The 12477-nt window shown below is 44.9% G+C and overlaps 1 protein-coding gene across 1 annotated transcript in view; it reads right to left on the bottom strand.

The window, feature by feature from the left end:
• WWC1 (WW and C2 domain containing 1) overlaps window positions 1-12477 on the bottom strand; it is a 63702-nt gene that overhangs the window by 38590 nt on the left and 12635 nt on the right. The gene's annotated exons all lie outside the window — the stretch shown is intronic.

Raw genomic sequence — 12477 nt, forward strand, 5'->3', positions numbered from 1 at the left:
ACACCAAGGAGGCAAGCTCAGCAGCAGGGCCTTGGGGCAGCAGGCACAGGACACAAAGCAAAGCACCAAGCACCTCTCCAGCTGTTATGCTGCACACACTATGAGCAGCGCAGCCAGAACGACTGAGCAGGTCTGGGGGGAGTCCTTCAGATCCAAAGACAATTCAGCACGGCTGAGAGCTCTATAAGTTGTACAGAGCTCTGAGCACACTTGAACACAGCTTATTTGGAGGCACTGCACTACGAAACAGGGACCTACATTAACATCTGAGAGCCATGCATCAGCATAAGAGGGAATTCTAGGAATAAGCTTCCAGACATTAGAGATTTAACATAAAGTTAACATTTAAGATGGCTAATGGCCATCCCCAAAACATGACCTGGAAATCTGGTACATGGCAAGACCAAGGTAGGAACATGTCAAGTAAAGCTCCATAAGCCAGTAACCTCTCTACAGTTACCTGCCTTCACACTTTGAACACACTGCCTTTGCCATCTGAAGCAGTGCGTGAATCACTAGTCTCTCAAATGGAAAATGTGAACATCTGCAGCACAAAAAGAAAAAAATCAGAACCTCCCAAAACAGAACTGCTGAATGTTATCAGTTTGTTGTTTTTACTTTTCTTAATCTAGACTGTTATCAATATCATAGAACATCCAGACAGAAAATGGATTACTCTAAACAGCCTCAGTATTGCTGACAGCTACATCTGCATCTTCAGGATGCCTTCTTCCCATATGCCGAGCATGTACTTCATCCACTCAGTTCTTCCAGCTGGAGTTTTGGACAAGGCAGAAAGGTGAGATCACTCTGCTCTAGGAAGAACAGAAGCCAGCAAGTACTGGGGCTCGGAAGCATACAGTCACTGTTAAAGCTCAGAACATCTCCCAGAAAGCACCCACCACCAAATGGCTGGCTGCCACGGTTGATAGCAAACTTCTAGCTATCCCATTTATGCAGTTGAGGAAGTATTCATTAAAGGGGAAGCTTTCAACTAGTAAACAAAGAAGTAATTAGTCTCAGAATTAACAACGTAATTCCATTTATTACAGACAACATAAGTCATATAGCTATTACCCCAAAGAGTTGGAGCTTTAGAACCAAATCAATCTTCTAAACTCGTTCCTCTGCGGCTGCAAAAAACAACTGGCACACATCAAAAGAACAATGGTACAATGACAGATGAAAGGCATGCAATATAGTACACAGCCAGATTAATGAATAAACCATAACAAGGAAAGGGAGATAATACTTTAAGACTGTCAAGACAAATGCACAAATCACACTAGAATTTCAACTTGCAACAGGAGCCCCAAAAAATCAAGTGTCTCCCTAAGCACACTCACAATGTAGCTCAATGTATTAAGGGAGTAAAAGGTAAATCTTCTCTCACACAGCAAATCACAATCCAGTTAGTGTATAATTTCTGCTAAAATAGCAAAGTTTCAGCATACTGGAAATTAAAGCCAGGACACATCTGCAGAACTACTTCTTTTGAAACATCTCATTTGCAATTCACAGAGCTTCCTTGCAGCCTTGGAAAAGTCTCATCAACTCAGTCAAATATATTATCATATAATTGGCCCTCACTGTAGCTAGACTCAACTGTCTATAAGAATCAACTCCGTTTACCCACTGTGCATGCACTAGAAGGAAAGGAACCTACAGAGTGATTTATGCATTCCTCCCTGTCCCTGGATAGAGAACCTCAGATATATTCATCCAAATGTTCCAGGGAAAGCAGAACATGTTCAGAAGATCCTGACCATGCATGACCTGTGGTCTCCAAAGAGGAAACTGAATGTGTGTGGGGTTGTTCACACATATAACAACTTCTATTAAACCCAAGCTAGCCTTGTTAGAAGTGACACTCTTTCAGGCACATCTTCCAGTGATACTAGGTTTGCCCTAACACCTTGCCTGTGGCTGCCTCTTACCCTTCTCAGGGTACTAAGCATTCATTCAGCAAGCCTCAATCAGGGTATTTTTTTTTTAGTAGGAAAATTTAGAAATACAGTGTATCAACTTAGTTTTATTAATTCACAACACATACGTTTTCAGTGTGTTACTTTTTCATTTGATTTTACACAGGGAATTCAGTTTTACTTCCAACAAGTGTAATGAATCATTAAGGTACCTGGAAACCAGGCACCCTTAGCAACCAACACCCAGCAGCAAGCCTGGGTACTGCTTCAGAAACCAATTCTGATAACAGAGGTAAAAGATAACAGCCCCACATGACGTACTAACCTGAGGAGTATCATTCAGTCTTGAGGCAGAGACAGGAGGGGGGGAAACCATACCCAAGCCCCCATCCATCAACCCATTAACACATGGAGACACTTTCACCTCTGTGAGACGTCTGCCATAATAACTCCAATATTCAGACATCAAATGATTTTTAAATTCCTCTTCCACAGCAGGAAACAGATTCCTAGCTCTGACTTAGGAAGTCATGCCATTTTTAATGAGGAGTTTCTCTATTTCTCATGACTTTTTATGTATTACCTACAGCTTCTAGTACAGACAAAACTGGAAGCCAGCATTACCATGCACAAACTCTTACATGGAATCTTGCTCATCTCAGATTTGGCAAGCCTTTGTACCAACTCCAACTCTGCTGTTGTCAACCAAAAGTCTCATTACACAGGAAACTGAAAGCAAATAAGTCTTGCATAACAAGTTTCCAATTGACAGTAGGCTTGTTAAACACAGCTGTAACATCACAAAGGTTTCTTAGTGAAGTAGCAAACAGGTGAACTGTGCCATCTACAAATCTGAAATTAATACTGCAACGGTATCAGAAACCAATTCTTGCAAAAATAACTTCACGTGTTAGCTTCAGTTACTAGACTTCAGGGCCAACTAGTGGCCTCCAGCAATCTGACAGAACCATGCTGCCTTTCAGCCAGGCTGTGTGGACAGATGTATTTATGTGCACACACACACAGGAAGCTGTGCTTAGGTCACAGAGTTTATCAACCAACAAGGGACTGTCAAATTTCAGTGCGGTACTTAAACCCACTTAATCCCTATATTTGCAGGGTTCCTCAAACCACCAGAGCAAAGTAAAGGCATTGCAACAGGAAAGCTGTATTTTAATCTGTTCTGTACACATCAGATGGTCTTACACAGAAATCCTTCATGACTCTCCATGGGTGAAACATCAGACTCAGGGATTTCCAACAGCACCACACTGATGGCAGAGCTCACTGCACAACAAGGCGAGGCAACCCCTGATGGCAGCAGATCTCTGCAGCCACCACACTGCCCACCACAGACTGGCAGCTGCAGCAGCTGGCTCCCGTTTTCTTTTCCTCCTGCAAGCACACAGCTTCATGGGCAGGAAATACTTCAGAATGGACAGCAGGAAAAAATTTCTTCCCCAACAGTGGTCAGGTGCTGGAATGGGCTGCCCAGGGAGGTTGTTGTCCCTGGAGCTGTTCAAGAAACATTTAGATGTTGTACTAAGGGACATGGTTTAGTGGGGAAATACTGGTGGTATCTGGACAGTTAGAGGTCTTTTCCAACCTTGGCGACTCTATGAAATAAGCTAAGAAATCACCAGTTCAGGCAAATATTTCAATTCATAACATTTATTTTACTGTGTCAGTTTCTGAACCCAGCATATGCTGTTTTTTCCCATAATATTATGGGAAAAGCTTGAAATCGGGTTTTATTTTTATAGTGACAGAATGGCTTGGGTTGAAAGGGACCCCAGAAATCATCTAGTTGCAACTCCTGTGCCATGGGCAGGGTTGCCAACTGTTAGTTCAAGCACTAGAGGTCAAGCTGCTCAGGGTCCCATCCAGTCAGGCCTTGAACATCTCCAGGGCCAGTGCATCTCCATGACCACTCTGTGCCAGCAACTTGCCACATTCTCAGTGAAAAACTTCCCCTGACATCCAATTAAATCTCCCCTCCTTTAGTTTAAAACCATATTCCCCAGTCCTATCACCACCTATTGTGTAAAACATTGATTTCTCTCCTGTTTATACGCTTCCCTTTAAATACTGGAGCCTTCTCATCTCCAGGTTGAATGAGCTCGGCTCTCTCGGTCTGTCCTTGAAGGAGAGGTGCTCCAGCCCTCTGATCATCCCCGGAGTCCTCTTGTAGACCTTTTCCAAATGTTTCACATCTTTCTTGTGGCAGGGGCCCCAGGCCTGATGCCAGATGGAGCCTCACCAGGGCAGAGAAGAGGGGGACAAACCCTTCCCACTCCCTGCTGGCCACCCTTTTTTGATGCCCAGGATACTGTTGGCCTTTCGGGTGGCAAGCCCACACTGCTGGTCCACATTACATTTTTCATCTACTAGGACCCCTAGGTCCTTCACAGGGCTACTCTTAAATCATTTTCAACAGTTTTACTTGAATAAACCCTTCACTCAGCATTCCTCTGTGTCCCATCTGCCCAACATCTCCTGCTGGCAGCACGGCAGCCAACGCAATGCAGATCAGACCAGAGCAGTCCAAGAGCCCAGCAGCAGCCCCGGGCAGCACATGTCCCTGCAGGCAGTGTGGAGGTAAGGTACTGCTCGACAGCAAAGGCTGCTGCCACTCAGCAGGCTGCTCTGCTGCCAGGAGCCTCACCATGCCGGATACAGGCGTCTTTGTTTTTAATGAGGTCATCCTGTTCTCAAGACAGACGATGATTATTTTTAAACTCCAGAATTAAAAATAAAATCTGTCACATTTCTGACAAGTTTTCTAGGACTGGAGCAATCTACTCCTTACAAGAGCTTTTAAAAATATACTCCCACACATTTATTACTCAAATCTGCAATCCAGCCCTCAAACACACTGGGTTATTCATCTCTATAGTAACTCAGTTTTCCCTTGGAGCATCTCCTCTAGCTGCAGAGAAGATTACCTTTGGAGGCCAAAGGTGTGGTGCTGGGAGGCTGTTTTGGGATCTTGCTGGGAAAGCTTTCCTCACCTGCCACCCCAAGTACTGTGAAACACTCCCTTGCACTTTGCTCCAGCTGCAATGCAGGGAAGCGTGTTGTGAACAGCTCACCCCTGACAGCCAGCCCACGAGATGTGACAACAGGCAGCCCTGGGCTGCTGCAACCCTCAGCTTCCAGCACTGACATTTTTAGCATGGGAAGCTTCCCTAACCCAGGGAGCAGAAAGAAGACACTGAGAGCCACCAAAAAATATTAAGAATTGCAAACAACGAAGTGCTTCCCAGGGAACAGTGAGCTACCTTGAAGAAGCAACCACTAATTTTAAGACATTATTAGTTCTACCCAATCTTAGATGCCTGATGTTATTACAAGATTAACACAAAGGCTTAGTCCCCCCAGCTGACTGACTACCCAGAAGAGATGTCATTTCAGTGGCAACAAACAACAGACTGAAGGCTGAGTCCTTTTCAGAAGGATTTCCTCTGTTATCATGGTTATTCAAGCATCTTCACAGCCTCCCAAGGACTTATTTCAGCCTGTCTCTTCCTGACCTCCATGCACTGGGTCACCTCTGGAAGCAGCTTATTTCCCAAAGTATCTCCATTTTAAACAGTTTCACTGACAGCCCAGAATTCAGCTATGGTCTCTCCTACTCTTAGAACAAGACCGGAGAATACCCCAAAATATCTCATTAAGGTGAACTTGAGTTGTATCTAAATTGCTAGCTTTCAAATTCAAATCAGCTGTGTTAGCATCTAGCTGGGCAGCATACAAAGCACCAAGGACTTGCAAGGACTCCAGGAATCAGGCTACACCCAGTATTTAAAGCATTCCAAATAAATGAGGGCTGAAGCAACGCAGTCTTTGAGGTCCTTTCCAACCCAAGCCATTCTATCCATGAAATACATTTATACATTCAGTAGTAATATTAGATTTACATTACTCAAACAGATTAATGGAAGCATAGAGCTATACGTTGCACAATTTAACACCCCTCCAGTCTCAACAAGCATCCTAGTATGTATCAGTCTACTGCTTCAAAGTTGCTTGCTCATTCCACCCATTTCTGAAAAAGCCATGCAAGTCCTGCTTTTGCGCAGTGACAGTACTTGCCCATGCATTTCTTCTCCACACAGATTATTCACCTTTGGAAACAGAAAACTACTAAGGTATTTGTGTGGAAAAGACTATCAAAAACCACTTACAGGTCTTAGATCATTCCTAGAGATTAACGAACTGGCTCTGCTAGCAGGAGAAAGGCAGGAGGTCAGTCATACACTCTTAATCACTCAAATGCAAAATTCCTGAGATAGTTCAAGGTTAAAAGTCAGGAAATAGGAGTTAGGGCTTCTCACAACATTAACTTGCCTGCCAGCCTCTATATCCTGCATGCTTTCCAGAACTGATTAAGCAGAAAAGATATAAAAGAGTAAGGTACAACTCTGAGAGCAGTGCAGCACTACCAGACAGAAAGCATGCAAGAGTTTGAATCTAACCGTGTGAGTCGTTCAAGCATCTTTGGTTTTTCTTGTAAGTTTTTTCCCCCAAAAGGAGTTCGACTTCAGTTCTTCCAAGATCAGAAGCAGCCCTGCCTCCTGCAAAGCCTGAATAGATTAATTAAAATCAAGCCAGGTCTCCCTTTCACTCAGAATTTTGACTGCCCTGGAGGAAACGGACTCTTCTCTTCACAGCAAGGGGTAAATTGTCTACTAAGTATCCAGAGTAAGTAGTTAGACTAGTTCCTTGACATATTTTGGAGATTAGGAACTGGAAGGTTTGTCTCGGTTCTTGCAGCCTTGCACTCCTTTGAAAGGCTGCCTACAGAGCGTGGGCAGCAACAGTTTACATGGGCAAGATGCCTAAAAGATAAAGAGGAGTATAGGACACCCTTCCTCCCCAAGCTCTTAAAGCAGGGAACCAATAGCTACTGTCAGAAAAAAAAAAAAGATAATATTTAAGACTTTGGCAATGTGGAAAACACTGAACAATTCCTTCAGCCCAGCATTCAGGAAGTTATTATGCCAGAGATGGCAGTAAGCACTCAGAACTCAGTAAGCAGCAGCAGGGTAGGCACAGGCTGCCCATTTGGAAGTGGTTTGCATTTCACCCTGCAGTATGACTGTGGAAGACACTCTGAATTCTCACTTCAGGCAGCATCTATGTGGCAATTCAAAACCTGAACTCTTCAAGGATCCTATCAACCCCAAAGACCTAGGGGCTCCTTTAACATCTCCATGACCTCAGCAGTGCCAGATGGGAGCCTCCCTATTTCTGTTTGCCTCTAAGAATCAGAGGTTTGGTCAGGATGGTCTTTGAGCAGTGGAAAACACTTAAGAACAAGAATATTGTGATTGGAAAGGCATCAGTAGTTAAGCATAAACATTGCCTTGCAAACTGCAATAACATGCCATGCTGCTCAAGGGGGGACAAGCCAAAACTACTTCAACAGGTCCACATAAAAAAATGCTAAGAGCATTACTGTAGAGCTTCCTGGAATATTTCTTCAAGAAGTTACTTTTTAAGTTAAGTTGTGTTACTGGTAACTTTCTTATCATGTCAAAAAAGGAAAAGCACTGATGCAGCTAGATTTGAACTGGCAGAAGCTTCAAGGAAAAACAGAATGTTTCAGCCATACTAAGATCAAATGGAATATTGCCTACCATATTACACATGGAGCACTCAAGCACTCTCAGTTCCCAAAATTTCTCACCCAAGTAGCCATTCTCACAACTGCCCCAGCCCACGAGCTTCAGGCCCCAGCGCAGCCTCAGACAGTACGGCCCTGAAAACATCAGTGCAGCACTGGTTCAGCTGCTTTCACAAAGGAACAGCTTAGTTTGTTTAAATCCAGATGTGCCTACACCCCCACCTTCTGTGATCCCAAGATCAGGAAAAAAAAAGAGGCACTGGCAGGAGCCTGAAGTCCTCTCCCAGCCCTCTGCAGGTCCAAGCTGAGGACAGCCCTTGGACAAGAACACCACAGGGCAACTCTATTTTGTGCCATAGAAAACCTAGTTACGGAGCTTTTGGCCCTAGCGTGCAACTGCTAAGGCATGTAAGCGACTGGAATTCACAGTATCCGCTTTCCTATCTACTACTGCTGCTACTGGTGCTGATGCAATTCCTTCTTGACTCCTGTAAAGTCATACTGTTTTTAAGTAATAAGCAGAAATGTCAAAGAAGAGGGGATGTCTGACACTAACGTGGGAGAGTAATGCTTCAGGGGATGAATAAGAAGCCTAAGATAAAAAGCATCAGGGTAAGATCAGATTTATCACCCTTTTTATCCTAGGGAACACAGAAACATCTACCAAGTAGTAACGCCCACTAAGAAGCAGAAAGAAACAACTCCAAGCTGCATTTACAGCCTGAATAGAACAAAGCCTAAAACACAGCTCTACATCTGCTGCAGTTAACTCAATACAAATTAACAGCTACTGAAGCTCACCTGCTCATCTGACGACAGCCAAAGTGAGGTTTGCGTTACCAAGTGAGTTGAATTGACTTACTCTTATCATTAATTCTGAATGACCCACTATCAATTTTGTCAACAGATTAGGACTGTGTTAAGACAGAAACTAGAATGCTCCTTGCATTCACCCTCCCCACCTCTCACACACCTTGAAAGCCTCCCACCATCCTTCTGCCCCACATTCCACATGGCACAAGAAGGAAAAATCAAGTCCTGGTGCACAGGCCTGAGACCTGGAAACCATAGCTCAGACAAACAGGAGCAGGACAGTGGCCAAGGGCACTGCATATGTTTGAGACTTGTCAAAAGAACCACAGTTTTCTGGATTGGTGTCGAGACTGAGAAAGGAGACAATATTCCTGAATTCAGTACAAATTTCACTATGTTTTGAATTGCACCTTGTCTCCTGACTAGGATAAGCAGTCTATTCTCATTCAACATTTGGAGTATTTTAAGACGGATCACAGAAGCAACATATGTCATTTCTTCAGAATTCAAGGAAAATCTTCTTATGAAAATTACATTTCCCCAAACCATTTCCAACTCAAATGTTGTTGCAGGGAGCATTATCTGAGGCTCTTTAAATCCATAGAGTTGTGCTCATAATCTGTATCATTTGTTCAAAGAGGATGGGAATAGAAAGGCTCAGCAGTTGAGTGCAAGCAATAAACTAGATCATGACAAAGTGCAAACGGGTGCCAAAAATGCAAGGTGGTATCTTTAAAGTGTGTATGCGTGTGCACACGTGGGTGTTAAATTGTCATCTGTTTGCTATTGGAAACTGACACAGTTATTTTGCTGCAGAAATGAGAATGCTGCATGCTTTGGCCTACAGCAATTAATGAAGTTTAAGCCTAATGAAATGGATTCAAGTTTATTAATTTTTAAGTGCCTAGTCTCCAACTGGACTCCACAAAGCTATCAACAATCAAAACTTTTTTTTTTTATCTATTCCTCAGAAATCCACTGCTTTTCTTATCAGCAAGTGAAGACAGCACAGATGCTTCATCACAGCTGCTCACACTCCATCCCGTGGCTGTGCACGGAGCACACCCATGCTACCACGTAAGCACATCACTGCTCATACACCACGATAAAAAGCAGTGCTAGTGCCCTGTGTGTAACTACAAGCTGCTCAGAAGGGGAAGTAGAAACTGAGATATACACTGGAGAGAAGGTACAATGTATCTGCACCCAAAACATAGGTAGCATCTATCCAGAGTTAATTTTCCCATGCCATCTGGCTGCCCTGCAGTACTGCAGATATTTGTGAGACCGTGCAACCTGGTATTATTTTCATTTCTTTTAATCTGCTGCATCTGACCTCCTGAAGGGAAGGCAGTGCCCCCACCACTCAACAGCACTGACATTTATTTCCCACATTAATATTTTCTTTTTAAACAGAACACTTCTACCAAGTGTTAGCTTCCTACTCTCATTACCAAGATCCTGTCTGCTAACTGGTGGTTAACCAGCTGGAGCAAGTCTATCTCCAGTGGCCTGAGCAGAGGCCACACTTCTCAGTACCAGCTGAAAATAGACTTCTTAAGATCATTAGCACACATCAAGTCTTTAAAATGGAAAGTGAGAAAAGATTTCTGAACAAACATAGTAAGAGAAGCATTTGTAAACAAGTTATCTAAGACAATAGCAAACACCTCAATTCCTTTAATGGAAGATAAGCAGCACAGAAGTTCACATAGACTGAAGAAAGATGTTACTACTCCATCCCCGTAGAGGAAACAAATTGAGTCTAAGTACCTGCTCCCAAAGTTGCAGCAGCCTCAGCTCTGGAAAAGCCAAAGTCACAGACATGGAGCATTTGTCATTACCTAGCATGTACTCATAGTAAGAAGTGTCAATTTCTTTTTTGTACTACAAGACTTGCTTTACTGTACTGTGAAGCTATGTACTTTTCTGAGATGTGCTTCAGGATTAAATTCAACAAAAAAGCATTTCAGAAAAGAATCTGTTTTTTCTCAGGCAACGCCATTTCTTTAACCAAGCACCCCATTATGACTGTACAAGAACACATGCTGGTAGAGGGGAAGGAGGGAGAATCTACAGCACAAATATATTGGCAACTGAGCCAGGCAAATAGCTGCTGCCATGAAAAGCAGTTCTCCCACCTTCCAACCCACATGCTCAGCCCTTGGCTCTGGCTCCTTCCTGCAGCTCCCTTGTCATACCCTCCTGTAAGTTGCTCCCAGTCAGTAAGTAACACAGAAGAGTATCTGGATTTTAATGAGAGCCAATTCACTGCCAAGTTACAGGGACTCTCAGCAGTCAGCTACACACCAGGAACAGCAAAGGCCCTACGGAGGAAAGTGCAGCCCTTGCTGCTTGTGAGAAGCTGTCTGGCTGCTCACCAGGATGCTGGGAACACAGCTCTTGCATGCACTTCATCTGCCACAGCGTTGTAATTAAAGTTGGTCCTCCCAAGTGACCTACCTACTCCAGCTGCCAGACCCAGCCTTGCTAATGCCTCTGTACTCATTATTACTTATAAGCAAAGAGCACAGAAGTTGTCAGCTTTAGCAGCAGGTCCCCCAGACCTCTGCACACCAGCAGGAGCCAGCTGAGCTGCAGGGACAGCTGTGCTCCCAGCAGTGATGTGCTGCAGGACACAAGGAGCCGTTTTGTTGCAGCCCTGTGCAGCCAAGCAGCTCAGTACACATGGCCGGCAAAGAATGCGCTCGTTGGCTGCACCTTTTCATCTCGATAAGGATTTTCAAGGTCATGTTTGCTTCCCTCCCAGCTCCGATGAAATCCCAGGCATGCAGCCCACAGCCACAGCACGTTCCCACCCCGCATGTCTCCTGGGTACCAGCACAACCTGTCACATTCCTCCACACCAGCACACCCTGCCTTGTCAGCTGGCTCCCTTTCCTCAGAAACACCTTTCTAACCATAGCCCTTTCTCCTGAGAGCGAATGGCTGCAGCACCCTGCTACAGGGCAAACCCCTCTGCCCAGCACTCATCCCTGCACACACAGCAGGACCGCAAGCCCTCCTTGTGCCAGGCAGGATGCCTAGGTAACTCCTAAAAAAACCAAACCCGTAAGTGCTGCCCACTCACAGGGCAAGCTAATTATACAAGCTGTTAGGCATGTATGCATGCACCACAGTGCTCTGAGTCATTAGAGCACGGGATTTATACTTCACTGCACGCATCTTGCTCTTTGTGACCATGTGCCTAGATACAGGCAGAACGAACACAACTATCTGGAATGTCTGCAGCTCGCTGGCCAGCCTATCTGAATGCAAAGCTGGGCTGCCCCAGAGCCTGACTGGTTGCATGTGACCCAGCTGCACATCTAGCTTTCCCAATGCTGGGAACCCCTACTCCCTTCCCCTCCCCCCCACCCGCCCCATTCGAGAACAGAATGCAGCACAATGTTTAAGCCATGTTCTTTTCTTGTGCTATAGAAGTGCTGGAGAGTTGGGAAAAGCCAGGTGGTGTAGTGTGGGTGATCCCAGAGATGAACACTGAAGCCCCTCCCCCCGTGGGCTTACAGACCCGTTCCTATGGCAGCAGCCACTCCTCAGCTGACAGCAATCCCCCCCATTCATAGGCACCAGATGCCTAACAGCAGAGTATGCCAGTCTCAGTGGGCACGTTTCTGCCCTTCAGTTACTTGGCTTTCATTTACAGGAGCCTGACTGGGTCCCCAGCGAGCCCAGGACAGGGGCCTGCAGCCGTACATCCCACAGCACAGTGCTGGATCTGCGGGGCAGATGCCCACTCCCACTTCCAGCTAATTGTCACAGTCAATGGGAAGTGGCATAGAGCATGTCTGTGTGCATTATTCAGCGCTTCGGTTTGATTCTCATTTCACTCCTTTGCTCATTAGCAAAGCATCAGAGTGTAGTCCATGCAAAACCAAATAGCAACAGCTATGTTTTCTGTGGATTAGATGTTGTTTCTAGCATTTCTAATCTGTAAAGGAACTTTTGCAAAGGGATCTCACCTCACCTTCTCAGATCTTCAAGCACCTGACATATACCTCTAAGTGAGCTCTATCCCCCCAGCCAGTTTGCCTCACCCCCACAGCGCAGCTCCATCCTACGGACGCTCCTTTCCTTCATATCCCTACA

The sequence above is a fragment of the Cyrtonyx montezumae genome, unplaced genomic scaffold (genome assembly GCF_038088225.1).
Source record: "Cyrtonyx montezumae isolate F1298 unplaced genomic scaffold, pur_monq_1.0 scaffold_18, whole genome shotgun sequence".
NCBI classification, from domain to species: Eukaryota; Metazoa; Chordata; class Aves; order Galliformes; family Odontophoridae; genus Cyrtonyx; species Cyrtonyx montezumae.